We start from the raw sequence: 18,343 nt of genomic DNA, 5'->3' as shown, positions 1-18,343 counted from the left end.
CTTTTAATTCTTTATTAATTGAGTCCCGTATCAGCTACTCCATTATCTTGCCCGGGATCGATGTCAGACTGACAGGCCTATAATCACCTGGGTCATCCCGTTTACACTTTTTAAATATTGGCACAATATTAGCTTTTTTCCAATCTTCTTGAACTTCCACAGTGGACCGAGACTTATTGAAAGTCAACATTAATAGTCCACAAGCTCCTCAGCCAGCTCTTGTAAAACTCTTGGATGTAATTTATCTGGACCTGCTGAGTTAAAAATGTGTAACTTTAATTGCTTCTGTTTAACGTTCCCTAGGGTATGTCTACACTACGAAATTAGGTCAAATTTATAGAAGTCGGTTTTTTAGAAATCGGTTTTATATATTCGAGTGTGTGTGTCCCCACAGAAAATCCTCTAAGTGCATTAACTCGGCAGAGTGCTTCCGCAGTACCGAGGCTAGAGTTGACTTCCGGACTGTTGCACTGTGGGTAGCTATCCCACAGTTCCCGCAGTCTCCGCTGCCCATTGGAATTCTGGGTTGAGATCCCAATGCCTGCTGGGGCTAAAACATTGTCGCGGGTGGTTCTGGGTACATATCATCAGGCCCCAGTTCCCTCCCTCCCTCCGTGAAAGCAAGGGCAGACAATCGTTTCGCGCCTTTTTTCCTGAGTTACCTGTGCAGATGCCATACCACGGCAAGCATGGAGCCCGCTCAGCTCACTGTCACCGTATGTCTCCTGGGTGCCGGCAGACGCGGTACTGCATTGCTACACAGCCGCAGCAACCCATTGCCTTGTGGCAGCAGACGGTGCAATAGGACTGGTAGCCGTCATCGTCATGTCTGAGGTGCTCCTGGTCGCCTCTGTGAGGTTGATCAGGAGCGCCTGGGCAGATATGGGGGCAGGGACTAAATTTGGAGTGACTTGATCAGGTCATTCTCTTTAGTCCTGCAGTCAGTCCTATTGAACCATCTTATGGAGAGCAGGCAGGCGATACGGATTGCTAGCAGTCCTATTGCATCATCTTCTGCCAGGCAGGCAAGAGATGAGGATGGCTAGCAGTGCTATTGTACCATCTTCTGCCGAGCAGCCATGAGATGTGGATGACATGCAGTCCTTTTGCACCATCTGCTGCCAGCCAAAGATGTGAAAGATAGATGGAGTGTATCAAAACAAGAAATAGACCAGATTTGTTTTGTACTCATTTGCAACCCCCCCCTCCCCGTCTAGGGGACTCGTTCCTCTAGGTCACACTGCAGTCACTCACAGAGAAGGTGCAGCGAGGTAAATCTAGCCATGTATCAATCAGAGGCCAGACTAACCTCCTTGTTCCAATAAGAACAATAACTTAGGTGCACCATTTCTTATTGGAACCCTCCACGAAGTCCTGCCTGAAATACTCCTTGACGTAAAGCCACCCCCTTTGTTGATTTTAACTCCCTGTAAGCCAACCCTGTAAGCTGTGTCGTCGGTCGCCCCTCCCTGCGTCAGAGCAACGGCAAACAATCGTGCATCTGAGTTGAGAGTGCTGTCCAGAGCAGTCACAATGAAGCACTCTGGGACAGCTCCTGGAGGCCAATACCGTCGAATTGTGTTCACAGTACCCCAAACTCGACCCGGCAAGGCCGATTTAAGCGCTAATCCACTTGTCAGGGGTGGAGTAAGGAAATCGATTTTAAGAGCCTTTAAGTCGAAATAAAGGGCTTCATCGTGTGGACGGGTGCAGGTTTACATCGATTTAACGCTGCTAAATTCAACCTAAAGTCCTAGTGTAGACCAGGGCCCAGAGATACTAGTGGAATGGAAAGCACGTTATCATCACCATATGGTGGGACTATATAATCTGTTTTTCCCAAATATGGTAGAGAAATATTTATTAAACACTTCTGCCTTTTCTGAACTATTAATAAGAATTATACAATTTCTATCTAATGGACCAATATCACTATCAGGATTCTTTTTGTTCCTAATATATTTTAAAAAACTTTTCCTTATTGTCTTTTAGTCTGCTGGACATACAGTTCTCCTTGTATCCGTTGGCTTCACTTTTCAATTTTCTACAATTCCTAACTTCTGATTTATATTCATTACTATTAACTTCCCCTTTCTTCCATTTGTTACATATTATTTATTTGTATTTATTTATTTATTTTTACAGCTGCCTTCACTTCCCCTCTAAACCAGTCAGGTTTTTAACCAGCATAGCCTTCTTCCTCAGCTGTGGCTTTTGGGCATGTAGTATGATGTTCTTAATGATTCCCAATTATCATTCACATTTTTCTGTTTAAATTCTTCCTCCCGCTGATTTGGCTCATAATTGTTTTTGCTTTGTGATAGATAGATAGATATGATGCTCTGGACTTTATTCTGCTTGCACATAATAAATGCGAACAAGTCAGATCTGTACCTAAGCTACCATTAATTTTCAGTTCTATGATCAGTTCCTCTTTATCTGTCAAGACAAGCTGTAATACAGAATTCCCCTGTGTTGGCTGCAAAATGTTTTGAGTTAGAAAATTGTCATCTATTATGTTTAGAAATTCCAAGTATGTTTTAGTATTGGCCACATGAAACCTCCACAGGATATATCACTCAGATTGAAGTCCTCCATGATCACATACCGTTTTTTCCCACCCCACACATTGTAGATAAGTGCATAAGGAGCTGATCATCCAGTTTCCTAGTGTGATTTTGTGGGTTATAGCACACACCAACTAGTACCCCATCTTGTACCTTATCTTAGCACATTGATCCATAAGCATTCAAGATCATTTTCTTCAGAGTTACTGATGACCTGGAAACAGGTAATGCCATTTTTGACAGAGTGCAAGTCCCCCTGCTCCTTTTCCACTTGAGCCTTTCTAAATAGGTTGTAACGATTGCTTTTAACATTCAAGTTGTGTGAATCATCCCACCAGATTTCAGTAACACTAACTAAATCAAATGGATACAGTGTAAGCTATACTGCCACAGATACCCAATATAAATAGGCCCCAAAGGAGAAAGAGATCATGATCCAATGACTCAGCCTCTCCCAAGGATCATCATAAAAATGTCTGAAGCATGGAGTCATTGTAAGACCTGAGCTCCTTCTCGCACACACACAGTCTTCTTGGTCATATTCTCTGTTCTTTGGGGCTTCAAATATTTATGAGCCCCAGGCATCATCCCATTAGAAACATTTCAGAAATCCAGCCCCTCCCTGCCCTACACTATAAAATAAACAAACACAGAAGTTTCAAAATTGTGGGAAGATTTTCAAGTTTGTCCTGCAGTTGATCAAACTTTAATAACTTCATTCCATACATGGTATGCAAAGACTATGTACTAAGGATAGATACGATTGTTACTTATGATTCTAGCAGAGGACTGGAGCAGCTCAAGTCTATGCAAAGAATAGCTGTAATGCTCAAATACCTTCAGTTCTGATGTTAATCCTGCCTTTCTACCAGAGGCGCTGACTTTGTGATTTCCCCAGGGGTGCTGGATCTCCTTAGGCCTCACTCGCACTCCACCCATTCCGCCAAACCCCCACACTCCCTCTTCCCACCCCTGCCCCACCTCTTCTCATCCCATTCCACCCCCTCCCCCACCTCTTTCTGCCCCCCCCGCCCCTCCCCCCCCCCACACACAGTGCCTCCTGCATGCCACTGAGCTGATCATGGCAGGTGGGCAATGCGGGGAGTGAAGGGGAGGAGCTGATCGGCGGGAGGCGCTGGGGGTAGGGGAGCTGATCCACGGGGCTGCCAGTGGGTGCTAAGCACCCACTATTTTTTTTTCTGTGGGTGCTCCAGTCCCGGAGCACCCACAGAGTCGGTGCCTATGCTTTCTACTGATTTGTGAAAAATCTGTTCAGTGAAATCTGACACATGGAATTTATGTGCTGAGCCTGCTCTAGAGAGATTATTTCACTAGAAACAACAACTCATCTTACAGTAAATACCATCAGTCAATTTTTTTAAAAGTCTTTTGCTTGGAAGAGGTGGGTTTTAAGGAGGAGAAGGCAAGGAGTTTGCTTGGTGGATGAAGACTGGGCAGGCAGACTGCTTCAGGCAGAAGGGGAAAGATGATAGAATTTACAAAGCCAACAGTGGGAAAAAGAGACACAGGCCCCAATCCTGCCTTGGATCTGAAGGATAGACCGCTGCACTAATTGCAACTGCGTGAGCGTGTGGGTGCCGCACACCATGCATATGGATAATAATGCAGTATCAGAGGCCAAAGACAGCAGTAAGGTGAGAAGATTAGGAAGAGCATATAGAGCAAAGGGGAAAGGGGTGAGAATAAACTGACACTAGAGCAGCTGGAAGATGGGCAGGATTATGTAGATGTGTCAGAGGCACTTGAGTGCACCAGGCTCTTCCAGGAGAGAAGAACCCCACTCCCAGGACACTATACCAGCACCATTATTCGCTCTGCAAAGAGAAAGAACACCATGCATGTTCTAGACTCTGATCTCTCTCTGCCTTATCTGCTGGGGCTTCAAGGCCAGCTTCACTGGGAAAACTTTCCCAGTTTTCTATGGCCTTTGTGCTTGATAAAATCAGATGCATACACAGACCAGTTTAATTTCTGTCTACTTTATTTTGGCAGTTCCTTGATTGAAGAGACATACCAGACAACGTGCCCAGCAGTAGGTCATTATGCTGTTTGCAAGATGCAGAACAGGAGAGAGTTACAGCGATGCCGTCAAGTTGGCAAGGCCAGGCCGCCGACAGGGGGGTGGGAAGGGGATAATTGCCCAGGGCCCAAGCGATTTAAAAGGGGGCCCCCGGCTGCCACCACCTCCGCTGCTGTGGTAATGGCGGTGGTGGCCAGGAGCCCCATGCCCTTTTAAATTGCCCGAGCAGGCCACAGGGCTCCTAGGTGCACACGGGGTGGTACCGGCGACAGCAAAGGCAGCCGGGCAGGCCTGTGGAAGCCCCTTTGCCTGTTCTGCCCTGGGGCCCAGAATTGCTGTCGGTGGGCCTGGGCAAGGCCTAAAACTTGGCTTGCAGCTGGATGGATGGGCTGGGGGTGGAATGTCTTTACTAAGTCCATGCAATAGTTTTTCAAAACAAAAGGCTTAATTTCTCCTTTAATTAAGTAATAAAAACAAACAAATATAATAAGGTAGGAGCCCAGATATTGACAATCCAGCCCTACAATGACAAACCTATGAGCCTGTATGCCAGGACAAACAACAAAGCCAGGAAAGAAAGAAAAAGCTGACTGCGCTCTTCTGTTTTATCCTGATGTTATGCCACCGATCTCACACTCCCAAAGGGAGGAAGGATGGTGACAGAATGTTTCAAGAGATGAGGGGATCTGTTCCTAGCTCCAGCACAGTCTTCTTGGGTAACTTAGAGCAAGTCACTTAACCTCTGTGTGCCTCAATTGCCCACCTGTTAAAATGGGGGTGACACTTTTTTCTTGCAGCAGCCAATAATGTTTGTGAAACACTTTCAGATCTTCAGGTGGAAGGTGATATGGGAGTACAGAGTATTATAGAGAAACAAAAAGAAAAGGTATTTTAAAAAATATGAAAATGCCTTGATGATGTCATTTGCATGGTTTGTTTCAAACTACTCCTTTAAATCCTGCTACCATTTTTAATCTCAGCATCTATTGTACTGAGATTTAAAAAACAGAGGGGAAATGGATGCTGGAGCACCTCAATTAACTCTTTCTAAGGAGTCTTGATTTTATATTACTGACACTTTGAAAGGGAGTGATGGCTGCCCTGCAGGGAAGGACTGTCAGGATGGTTATCTGACAGTACAATAATTGGGCAGTTTTCCAGCATTTCTAGTACACATTTTACCACTCGGTGGGAAGCGTATGCCTGGTCTAGTGATCTGAGCACAGGATTTGGGAGGCAAGAATTCCCACATTCTGCTTTGACACTGACTCCCTCTGGCCAAGATTGTCACCCTTGTGGCTCAGTTTCTCCATCTGGTGAGGATACATACTGTATCTGCCTTTCAGGATGTAAATATAGTGCCCTCGCCCCCAGGTGAGCAACCAGGATAGAATCCAGGATATTCAGCTCCAAAAACAGGCTTTTTCTACTAGCTGAGCTAAAGAAGCAGCAGCTCCATTAGCAGGTAGCAAAGATGCTCTTTTAATGCTTTCACCCCCTTGCTTTCCCCTTCAAGTCACTCCAATAACTTTCTGTCTCCTCCTGTATCATGCTCAAAGTCAAATGATTCTGTGCACCTGCTCTGCCCACTGAAAAATCTCCTGAGCTCATGCCTGAAATCAGATAATTCTGATGACTATCCTATCTTCCCACCTTAACTGTTGATGTGTCAACAACCATCAACTTGAGATCCCCTTGAAGCTTTGAGACAAAGTGGGAATTTTTTGTAATTTTTTATTAATCTTATGTGTGGCTCAGGTTCCCCCTATGCTTTGCATTGCTACCCAGGGGGGAGTGGGGCAGAGGGAAGGATTAAGTTTGCTCTCAGAGCAGGCCAAGAGACCTAGGAGTGTGCGTCACCACACTGTATGGGTGGAATGAATAGAGTCGTTAATAAGGTGGCCAAGGCACACCCGTATGGAAAATCCGAGAAGACAAGGGAAAAAGCAATCACCAGGACACTGACACCTAGCAACTAAAGACCCAGAGGGTGAAGGATTTACCTGCCTCTCAGCAGGGAATCTGAGCAGAGACCTCCAGCTCGAGAGCAAAGGACTGGGTGGTGTGAGGTGGGGGGATAAATGTGGGCTGTGGAAGAAGTTTGGGCTCTCTCACCTGCGAACTGACTAGGAAGGAAGTCAGAGAGAGAGAGACAGAGCCTGAAAATAGAGTTCACTACAGCTTGGCTGGTGAACTTCTCCGGGCTGACCCGAATTGACTATGTTTTAATCTTTATTTCTTTATGCGAACCTAAGGACTATGCTATGCTCCAGCTGATCAATAAACCTGACTGTTTTGAAAACACTGCTTGAGTGTCACTGCAAATACTGAGTGAGGTGCGTTGGTCTCTGAAGAGTGTACAAGTCTCTACCAGGAGTCTCTCTCAGTTGGACTTGCTAAGCAGAGTTCATAGTGTGAAGCAGGAGTGATGAAGCCCCAGAGATTCAGTCTAAGGAGGAACTGAGGCTGCATGGCCTAACCTGAAGGAAGAGTCAGACCCTGGCACACAGAAGATTGTTCCAGAACTGAAGGCATAGCACCAATCCTGTGGCTCTGGGACAAGCATAGCATCTGAAAATTTGGAAAGAAACCCATCTCTGAAATTATAAAACATTGTTCTCCAAGAGTTTGTTCATTATCATATGGGAAAGATTGTGGCAAAGGCACTTAGAGGCAGCCTTTCACAAATGCTTTCAGGAGAAGGAAACATTTCTAAGCACTGGCATTATTCTGAGCTTACCTAAAGAGGGGCTTTCTACAAAAGCGTTTAAGAAGGTTTTATTTCACAGAGAATGAGGAACAAGTGGAATGGATTCCCACAGGAGGGGATCTACGTTAAATTAATATCCTCCTGCCAAAATGCAATGACTAAAAAATGGGCCCATACATAAGTGAGAGGGGAACAACTTAATTTTAAAACTCTCCCTCTGTATAAGAGCCTGTATTCTACTTTTAGTCCACTGCACTGGCAGAGGCATGAACCAGCCACGGGGGCCTGGCCATAAAATGAAGAGGTGACAATAGAGACAGGCTTGAAGACAGGATTTTGACTAGATGGTGGTTGAGAACTTTAGTCTACCTCTCTAGCCAATGCGTTTGCCTACCAGCTCTCAGGAATGTACAGAGATCACCGGCCTAGAGAGTACAAGCAGTGTGTAAGGTATAGTCATATTAAACAAAAACCAAGGTAAGACAATTGAATATGAATTGGAATTTCTCTCCTTCCCTAGAGAGAAGAGAGAAAGCACAAGCCCCATGTGACTAATGTTAGTCACTTACCCTTATTGAACTACTGGAAGTTGCTCAGATACTACTGTGATGAGGGTGGGATAAGAACCTTTAGAGCAGTGGTTCTTAACCTGGGGTGCACGCACCCCCTGGGGGTGCGAGATGCCCTTTCTGGGGGTGCGAGACATGCCAGAGTTTTTTAGAAGGTAAATCATCGAAAACACAAATTAAGCACAAGCACGTAAGTACAACTACTTTGTTTCATCAAACCTATGTATTTATTAACATTATAAATTTTTAACGATTACTGTAATATACAAACAAAAATATATCTAGGTTTAAAGAACTGATCTACTTCAACGATTTTTGATAAGGGGTGCGAGAACATATTTTGAGAACCAAAGGGGTGCAGGCTGCAGTAAAGGTTAAGAACCACTGCTTAGAGCACAGAATAAAATATAATGCTATCTTCAACTTAAAATGTCCTTTTTGCCATTGGTAGAAATCTATATTTAGTGACAATGGAAAAGAAAGAGAAGTTGAAGGGACAGGAAGAAGGACAGAAAGGAAAGGAATGGGACCTGCGTAAAAAAGATTGTGATTGTTGTCAGTTGGCATGCGTGTGTTCTCTCCATGTGCTGTCCCAGCTCTGCACAGATAGCTGGCCCAGCAGACCTCAACAGTACTATCCAGAAAGACCACAGACTCGGTTTGGTGGCAAAGGCGCTCAGCTAGGTTTACTGCCGATGAAGCACGGTACTAGTGCTCCTAGACTCTAAAGGTACACTAATACATTTGCTTGTGACAATGGACTCAGCTCAGTCCACAGCAGAGCTTTCTGATGCCCCCATGGCTGAACAAGTGACAAATCCTATGATTCCTCTTTTATACAAACAAGTGATGGATTACGTTCCTGATGTAGTTACCGACCCTATCCCTTGTATCTGTTGGTTCGAACAAAACATCTCCAGTCATCATCATGTCCTCCTACCCTTGTCTTATTTGGGATCAGTGTGTTTCTGTGCCATCTTCCATGATTGTATTTATGCCATAACTTTATGTTGGGGTGGACCTGCAATAGCCTTCTGGAATTGTTCACATGAATACCCAATACCTAGAACTTCTTAGGAGTGCCTGTGTTTTAGCAACATTCACCATGATTTTGCTAAGTTTACGTACCGGACAGTGAACTTGTAAGCAAGCAGCTGCTTTATGACAGGGTCTGACTTCTGCTCATAGCCTGGCTTTTGCTGACTGGTTCAGGCCTTAGGCCTTTCACCAGACCCCATGCTCTCTCTCTCTCTACTATAGTTGTTACCCATTGCATTGGTGTACATGTTGTAGGAATCAAACCTAAATGCTCTCAAACTTACTGCAGTATTTTACAGCCCAGACGGCTTTATTCACAAAATACCTTCTACTAAGGCGCTAAGCCACTCCCTTTCTGTAAGCTGTTTCTCTGACTTTTAGCCTCAGAAATCACAGCTTGGGCTATCAAATGTTAGTTATCTATAGTCACTTTACTTTTGCTCTCCTAAAATATCCTTTTTCATGTAACAAAACCTATTGATGTGATAACGAATTTTATACCCGTGATCTGTTTGCCCAAGAATATCCTCCCTGATTTGTGCAATCTTTGCATAAAGTCAAAGTCACACTGCTTTTAAAAATAGAGACTTGCAAGATACATCATGTTTTAATACAAAAGAAGAAGGTTGGAATTTTCCTCACATGGCTTTAAGGCAAGGCTTTTGATTGAAATTTTATTTTATTACCATTTTCTATATCATTTTCTTAAGATATGTTTGTTCTCCATTTTAAAAGTTTGAATGTAATTATAAGATATTAAAAAACCCTGGGAATTGCACTCAATTCCCATAGCAATTAGCACATTAAAACAGCCGGAATTCTATTGTACATTAACAAGAAAAACAGATGCTTAAAGGAATATAACCACATGTACAGAATTGAAGATTAATGTCTTTCAAATTGGAGTACTTTGAACTTCTTAAAAACATCTTTCAAGTCTCACCCACCCCTGTGTGGCTGGAAAGGACTCTTACAGTCACTGTGCCTAGAAGGCACTTGGGGCAACAAAATTGTAAGCGCTTAAGGTCACACAGGAAGTCTGAGGCAGAACTGGGATTAAAATCCACGTCTCATGAATCCCAAACCTTTGCTTTGGAAAACTGTGGCCAAAGTGCCTAAATTTTTGGGTGTCCAACTTTAAACACATTGAAAGGACCTGATTTTCAGAGGGTGGGTGGCACAGCACTTTCTGAAAAGCAGGTCCCTTTAAGGCGTTTCCAGTTGGACACTCAAAACTACTAGTCACTTGTGAAAATCTGTTGAATTATAAACTTTTTATTTAGCACCAAAGACATGCTCAGCACTCTACAATCCCGTTCCCAAAGAGCTTGCCATCTAAAGTCACACAGCAGATGGGATGGACTGGGCCCATATATTTGAATATGACAGGGGACCTGGAATTTATTCAAAAAGAAAAGGAGGGCTTGTGGCACCTTAGAGACTAACCAATTTATTTGAGCATGAGCTTTCGTGAGCTACAGCTCACTTCATCGGATGCATACTGTGGAAATCGCAGAAGACATTATATACACAGACACCATGAAACAATACCTCCTCCCACCCCACTCTCCTGCTGGTAATAGCTTATCTAAAGTGATCATCAAGTTGGGCCATTTCCAGCACAAATCCAGGTTTTCTCACCCTCCGCCCTCCCACAAACAAACTCACTCTCTTGCTGGTAATAGCCCATCCAAAGTGACCACTGTCTTCACAATGCGTATGATAATCAAGGTGGGCCATTTGCGAATACAGACTAACACGGCTGTTACTCTGAAACCTGGAATTTATTCAGACAGACAGTGTCAGATAAAGGAGGGACAGACATTTCAGCATGAAGGACGTATTTCTGTGGGCACTGTCCAATTACAGATCACTGGGATTTGGGGATAAGTGGGTGCCAGATAAATAGGGTCTCTGTCTGACCACGGAGGCCAAATATCAGTGATTGCATTCGCACTACATAAAGACCAGGATGTACAGAAATCCTGTCTGACATTACAGAAGTTCTCCATTGCAAACGTGGCAATTGGTAAAGTACGGAGGGAGTATGTATTTAAAGGGCATGACGCTGCCTCTGCAAGGATTAACCTCTTAGCAAAGGCTATAACATTGCCTCCCTGTCCTTGTGGATGAAGATTGTAAGCAAAATCTGTCTCAGTGAGACGTGCCCTCCACTGGAGTTTGCTGTGTGAAGCAGCATCAGGTTCTTAAACCCTGGCCTTATCAAGGCATTTCAACATTTCTAATTTCAATATTTGTCATATGGTACTTTGATCTTATTGTCCCATTGGTTTCAGTGAACACACAGAGGCTATTTAGGGTCACCAAATTAATGGACAATAGAGACCTGTACTGTCTCACTAGACAGTGCATTGGCTGCTCTAACCTATAAAACCTAATACAGTAAAGGTATGTCTACACAGCATTTTGGGGTGAGCAGGAGCAAGCTGCCGAGCCCACATTGACAGCTAGTGCTCTAAAAATAGCTGCACAGACAGGACTTAGAAGTTGCAGCTTGGGCTGGAGCTCGGCCTCTGGAGGTGGGTGGGCTTCAGAGCCAGGGCTCCACACCAAGCAGCAATTTCAAAGCACTGTCTATACAGCTGTTTTCAAAGCACTAGCCCAAGCCCTGCTAGCCTGAGATTGTTGGCCCCGGGCAGAAGGCTCAGTCGCATTCACTCCAAAATGCTGTGCAGACATATCTTCCAGGCATTGGCCAATGGTATGAAGCTGAGAGGGGTGACAAATACAACAGAGGCTAGAAAACCTAGGAAAGTGGGTATAAACTCACACAATGAGGTTCCTTAAAGACGCTCAGTGATTCACTTGGAGAAGAAAAGAATCTATTGGGTAAGACAATGAGAGTTTCCATAGAGCAGCTGAGCAATAGGCCTTCAACTTGTACATTTTTCTTTTATACTGTTCTAATGTTTAGTCCCAATTATTCTACCAATGTAAATTATGTATTGTCTCATCCTGTTTTAGGTCATTAGCCAAGCAATGAAAGATCATTTGCTCCTCAAGCCCCACGTTGCTTTCTGTGGTTAATGGAATTTAAATCCCAACCTGGCAAAATTTAAAATATTTCCTTGGAACTGACTTAAGAACTTTCTGTGACATTCATCCAGACTGGAGAGGAACTGAACCACAAACTCCAATTTTAAACCCAAGTTTGGTGGTGGTTGCTGATAAGAGCCAGGTCTATATCAGACTTTTCCATTGTTCATGGGTATTTGGAACTGGGCCCAGGTTTAACAAGTGGTTCAAAATGTGAAGAGAAGTTCAATAATTTCCCTGGTTGTAACTGGATCTCTTCTTTGATTTCCCCCTTCCTTTGTCAGCAACAAGGAAGCTCTTTCTTCCCCTCTTCCCGAGAAGGCATAACTGTTGAGGGAACAGGATCTTTAAGCAAGGACACTGTCCACCCCTCCCTCCCATCAGGTGGTATTACTGTTACTGCTCCACCTACAGGAAGGGCTGGGAACCACAGAAATTTCCCAGACTGGCACCAGCTCCTTCCACTTCAATTCTTACCTGGCTTGTCCTCATTCCAAGCCACAGAAAGCTACTACTTCCTATCTACATGCTAGTCCCAGTTTGTTATAGATTATGTTTGGAACTGGTTTAGCCGAATGGAGATGAACATGTTCAACAAGTGCTATTCCTTCAGCTGAGATAACTATAAAGAACCTGAGAGATATAAGAATTAGCACATCCCTTTTGACTCGCATTCCTCTGCACCCTTACGCTTCACCAAACAGAGGGAATGCATGGGAAGGGGAAAAAGATATACCAGCATAGGCCCTTTTAAATCGTATAACTGCATCTGCATTGGGGGTTTGAAGAAAGGCTTTCCCCAGCCATAATTCAGAGATGAATCAGCTTTGAACCAATATTAACACAGGATAGGGTTAGGTTTTGTTTCAGCATGACAGACTATACCCATATATGGCGCTGCTTGTTTTAAGGCTACAGACTAAACCGGTTTCACTACAATGTCACTCTTTCTACCAATCACCTTTCACCTTTTTTCCATGCTATTTTATACCCCACCCCCACAAGAGACTCAGGGCCAGCTTCAAATACCCAGGGTCCATCTTAAAACAAACATCACTGGCTCATGTCCACACCCAGAATTTCTGAGTTCCCTAAATACTTTCCCGGGGCTCTCTTAACAGGCATACTTCCCCTCCCACAAGCAGTGTGTGTGTGTGTGTGTGTGTATGAAACAAGGAAAACTTTTAGGGGGAAAAAGAAACAGGATCAGTTTCGGAAAACACGGCAGCACTATCTATATGAAGGAGACAAAAACACTGCCCCACAGTAACTTTGGCAGTAGTCCATTACCTGAGATCAGCACCTGCCAGAGTGAACATCCTATACTAGGCACATGTCCCTTTATCACATCACTTCCCTCTTGCCCATCTGCTAAACCCTACTCATGGTTTGATGTCAGTGGGTAGTGTACTCCCAGCGTTCTCAGGTGCATTCAAGCAAGCCTGTCTCCAGTCCTTTGGGAAGTGCTGCCTGTTCCTATCCTCAGGCTCCACCAGCTAAACTAGCTATGGTGAATTCAGCTTTATTTAGAAGCTGGGTAGGAGGCGGCCTCATCGCAGTTCACTCAGCTCTGTTGCTGTCCTCCCTGGCTTCAGGCCTGCACCCTGCTGAGGAGCCATCGCTCAGTCTGTGTCAGAGCTATTCCTGCCTCACCTCCCGTTGAAGAATCCACCTAATGGCACAGAATCTCGAGGGGGGGGGGGGGGAGGGGAAGAGAAAGAAGAAACGCATACAGGATCTTTCCACAGAGTTTTTGCTAACAGAGATGCATTGCTTGCTACAAGGTGTTGTCAGCTGGTGTGCGTGTGTTTTCTCTCTGTGTGCTGTCCCAGCTCTGTGCAGCTAGGCCTAGCAGATAGTGACAGTACTACCCAGAAAGACCACGACACAGATCAGTGGCGAAGGCGCTTGGCCAGGTTTATTGTCGATGAATTGTGGTACTAGCTCGCTGGCTCCTTGTCTACAGGTAAGCTCACACATGTATGCTTGTCACAATGGTACCAGGACTCTTTGCTGTCCCCTCGGCTGGAGAAAGGTACCCCTCTTCTGATTTCTTTTTTATTTATTGATACAAACAAGTTATGTATTACATTTCTGATATGGTTAACTACCAACCCTACACCTTGTACCTGATGAATCCAACAAAAACATCTCTATCCATCATCCTGTCCTCCCATCCTTGTCTTCCTCGGGGTTGGAGTGTTCTTGTACCATCTCCCGGAGTTGTGTTTATGTCACAACTTTATGTTGAGGTTTACCTGTTGTGACATACCCCCGAGGAAAACCTGGAACTGTGGGACCGCTGTGCTCCCTTAACTCTCCTCCCTGGGCTGTCCCTTACAATGTCATGCTAGTGACAAGCAGCAAACCCCTCCTGGTGCTGTGATCTCTCAGCCAAGAGCATGCAGAGACACACCCAGCTAATTGGCATGAATACTCTGTAAGCCACTGAGGAACTATACATAAGAGAGACACCAGCAAATACCCCTAGCTCCAAGCCTTGCACCCCAGAAATGTACCATCTTACACTGCTCAAGACCTTCTTTTGAACAATGCATGCTCATTAATTAGTTTGCCACTTCATCAAAGGATAGTGGACATGCACCAGCCTTTATAATCCGAGCAGATTCCCCATGCACTTTAGACAAACTCATTGGTAAGGATAAAACATTAAAATATGTTTATTAACTACAGAAAGATAGATTTTAAGTGATTATAAGTGTTGGAGGTCAAAGTTGGTTGCATAAGAAATAAAAATAAAATCACAGTCTAAATTTTAAACTTTATCAGACTAAGGAAGATTTGAATCCAACATCTTTTCTCACCCCACTGGATGTTGCAGGTGGTAAGGGCTAAATTCTTTGCTCAGCCTGGAATCTCCTCAGTTCAACATCTTTTCTTCCAAACATTCTTGTTGCCTTCAGAGTAGGTGGGGGAGGAGAGAGGCCAAGGCTGATGTCACAGACTCCAATTTATACATCCCAATCCATGTGCATGGAAAGATATTGTTTCAAACAAGTCAGGGATCACATGTTCTATGTCCCCTGTTGAGTCACTGGGTTAAGCAATCCCCATTGTCTGTGTGCATCAGGAAGGTCCCACTGGGAGAATGGATTCTCCTTAATGGGCCATCAAGAGATGGCCAGCTAGTTCTGTTGTAAATCTGTCTTGAGGGCGTTGGCTTTGTTGCCATCGAAAGGCCAGCTATGGGCGTCTCCCAGACTCAACATATTTCAGTAACACACCCATAGCAAAACTTCATAATTTCAGATACAATGGTAACACATAATTCAACAGGATAGTAATGCTCAACAGATCATGACTAACGTTAAGATTTAGTCACTGTTATTTTTAGTAAAAGTCACAGACAGGTCAAGGGAAATAAACAAAAATTCACGGAGCCCGTACCCTGTCCTTGACTTTACTAAAAATAACTGGGGGGGGGGGGGGGGGGGCAAGGATTAGGTAAGGGGGGAGAAATGGAGTCCCATGGGGAGGGACTGACAAGCCGAGCCCGCCGCCATGGTGGGGGGGCACAGCCCTGGCTCCAGCAACAGAGGCCACCCTGGGGCGCACAGCCCCACCCTGGATCTGACCACAGCTGCGAGACAGGGGTGCACAGCCCCACTGCAGCCCCAGACGTGTGGGGTGGAGGGGGGCGCATGGCCCTGGGAAGCCGTGAGTGGGGTGCACAGCCCCTGGTGGAACGCGGCCCCGACTGCAGCCCCCACCAAGCCTGGGACCGCGGGGCTAGGGCACACAGCCCCTGCTGCAGCCCTGCACTCCCCAAGCCCTGGACACCACACAACTGGGGTGCACAGCCCCGGCGGAAGTCGCCGGGCAGGGGCTGCAGGGTTCTCTTGGTTCCAGCCTCAGTTGCAGTGCAGCAGCGTACAATCCTGCCTCTGCCTCCGCCTCCTGAAGCCCTAGAAGTCACGGAGGTCCGGTAAAGTCATGGAATCCGTGATTGCCGTGACTAAATTGCAGCCTTACTCATGACTTCTCAAATTATACCTCACAGGGCATATTTTGTACAAAACATACCATACTCATATCACAGTGGTGAACGTGGGGGTTCCAGGGTGCTATTTTGAGGTACAGAGTGTCACCCCTATACTAGCCTTCTGGAATCTATTTATATTAATATCCAGTACCTAGTACTTCTTAGGACTGCCTATGTTTTTGCAACGCTAGCTGTGTTTTTGCCAAGTTCATGTACCGGACAGTGAATTGTAAGCAAGCATCTGCTTTATGACAGGGTCATATTTTGGTTCATAGCATGGTTCTTGCTGACTTTGGTTCAGGCATCAGGCCTTGCACCAGACCCGTGCTCCAGGCTCCCTTCCTTCTATTACACAAGATAGGAGCCCTTTCCCCTTCTTTCAGTTCAATTCTACTACCCAACCAGTTCTGAGCTGTGTATCTATCCTCAAGTGTCACTGGAAGAATTCTTATTCAAAGGAAGCTTTCTGTAGCCATACGTCGTCCCTCCCGTTCATCAACAGATGGCAGAGAGCTCCTTCCCCTTTGGAGTTTCTGTACACCTGGAATTCCAGGTAAATAGCTTTATACAGATGAAACAGCAACTTGGCCATTCTTCCCCCTGTGCACCAACAAATGGGAACCTTACCTTCTAGAGCTTCAGAGCACAGGGAATATATCGACAGAGCAGGTTTCATGGGAGAAGGGTTCTTCTGTTAAATGAAAGAAAGATTATATATAACAAGTATTACATGTAAACAGCTGTATGTTTGTTATGAACAGCAGTCTGCAGGTCCAGGTGAAACTGAGAAATTCATACAGTTATACTAGGAATTGAGGATATTTACACTCTAGTACATTACTAATGCCAGTAGACAACAATTGTATAGAAAACACTTTCCTTTTCAGTGATCGCTACCAGATGGCTGTAGTGTACACAATAGTACCATCTTCTATCTGTCTTAGTACTTAAATGCCCCACTTACCATGGTATCTGCGCACCTTGTTAATCTGTTTATCCACACTAAACCCCAGTAAGATAGGGAAACAGATAGGACATAGAAAAAGGGTAACATTTCTAGGACCCTAAATCTCATTTTCGAAAATGACTAAGGGCTTGTCCACACACTGCAGTAATGCACTCTACATGGGTGTGATTTCTAAAGCATACTGTGATTGGTTAAAGCGGCAAAGAGTGCTGTGGCACCTTATAGACTAACAGACGTATTGGAGCATAAGCTTTCGTGGGTGAATACCCACTTCATCGGATGCATATGACTGGTTGGCATAGACCCTTCCAGTGCACTTTAACATAGTGCTGTTTAAAACAGTACTACATTAAAGAAACACACTAAGGAACTTTTAGTGTGCTCCAGCAGAATTTACAAGGGCCAACTGATGTGCAACATATTAGTGTGCTTTAGAAATCACACCTCCATAGAGCACATTTTACCCTACCACGTACACAAGGCCTTAGGCTCCTAAGTCATTTTTAGGTAAAATTTCCAGAAGTGCCTAAGTGACTTGACAAGGGCCACACAGGAATTCTAAGGCAGAGCATGGAATTGTACCAGGTCTCAATTACCTGTAATTGCCTTGTAAAATAGTTATAAAAACAAGGGAAGGGAAGACTGGTCTGAACAATGTAGGCAGGAAACCTTTTTAAGATAGCCAGCTATCAATTTGAAAAATCACATTTTTATCTGAAGCTGCATGTACCACATGAACAGACCCCCCAGCTGACGTCAGCAAGGCTCTTCTCTGGCCCCACTTGCAAGATAAGAGCCCACATTTTGATGAAGAGGGAAACTGAATACCCTTAACAAATTTTTAAAAAAAGCTATGCCATCTTAACAGGATTCGGTCTTGTGCAAACATCATTGTGCATAACTCGAGATAAATCCTCCTTCTCTACCCAGAAAAAAATATATTGACTAGAACCCTAGGAATCTGAATAGGAAAAACTGTATAAAAGTGAAAAGAAAAGGAGTACTTGTGGCACCTTAGAGACTAACAAATTTATTTGAGTATAAGCTTTCGTGAGCTACAGACTAACACGGCTGCTACTCTGAAACCTGTATAAACGTGGAAGGAGCACCACAGAGGCAATTCACAGCAGCATATTGCTAATACCGATATATACCACAGATGTCTGCATGGTGTTTTATAAAGACACACATATCACATCCTTCAGGGCCTAAGTCATGATAACAATCTGCCATTGATTCTCTGGAACCAATGATTCTGCATGTAGGCCTGGTCTACACCATCTTTTGGTTGGGGTGTGATTTTATACAAATCCAGTTCAATTGGTACAGCCCTCTAGTGTCGGCACGGTGAATGCGCTACTGCTATAACAGCATCCCTACTAGGGCGCCGT

At 44.6% G+C, this 18,343-nt stretch overlaps 1 protein-coding gene across 3 annotated transcripts in view; it reads right to left on the bottom strand.

Annotated features, from left to right (window-relative positions):
- Window positions 1–18,343, bottom strand: part of SLC25A47 (solute carrier family 25 member 47) — a 55,046-nt gene that overhangs the window by 24,661 nt on the left and 12,042 nt on the right. For 2 of the 3 annotated variants that reach the window (XM_043549955.1, XM_037900944.2), the window contains one exon: window positions 16,613–16,676. The gene's annotated coding sequence lies outside the window, so the exon portion shown is untranslated. The remainder of the gene's footprint in view (window positions 1–16,612; window positions 16,677–18,343) is intronic. The other variant, XM_043549957.1, reaches the window with a different exon arrangement.

Source organism: Chelonia mydas, chromosome 6 (genome assembly GCF_015237465.2).
Source record: "Chelonia mydas isolate rCheMyd1 chromosome 6, rCheMyd1.pri.v2, whole genome shotgun sequence".
Taxonomy (NCBI): Eukaryota; Metazoa; Chordata; order Testudines; family Cheloniidae; genus Chelonia; species Chelonia mydas.
This window is presented reverse-complemented; position numbering and strand designations above follow the sequence as displayed.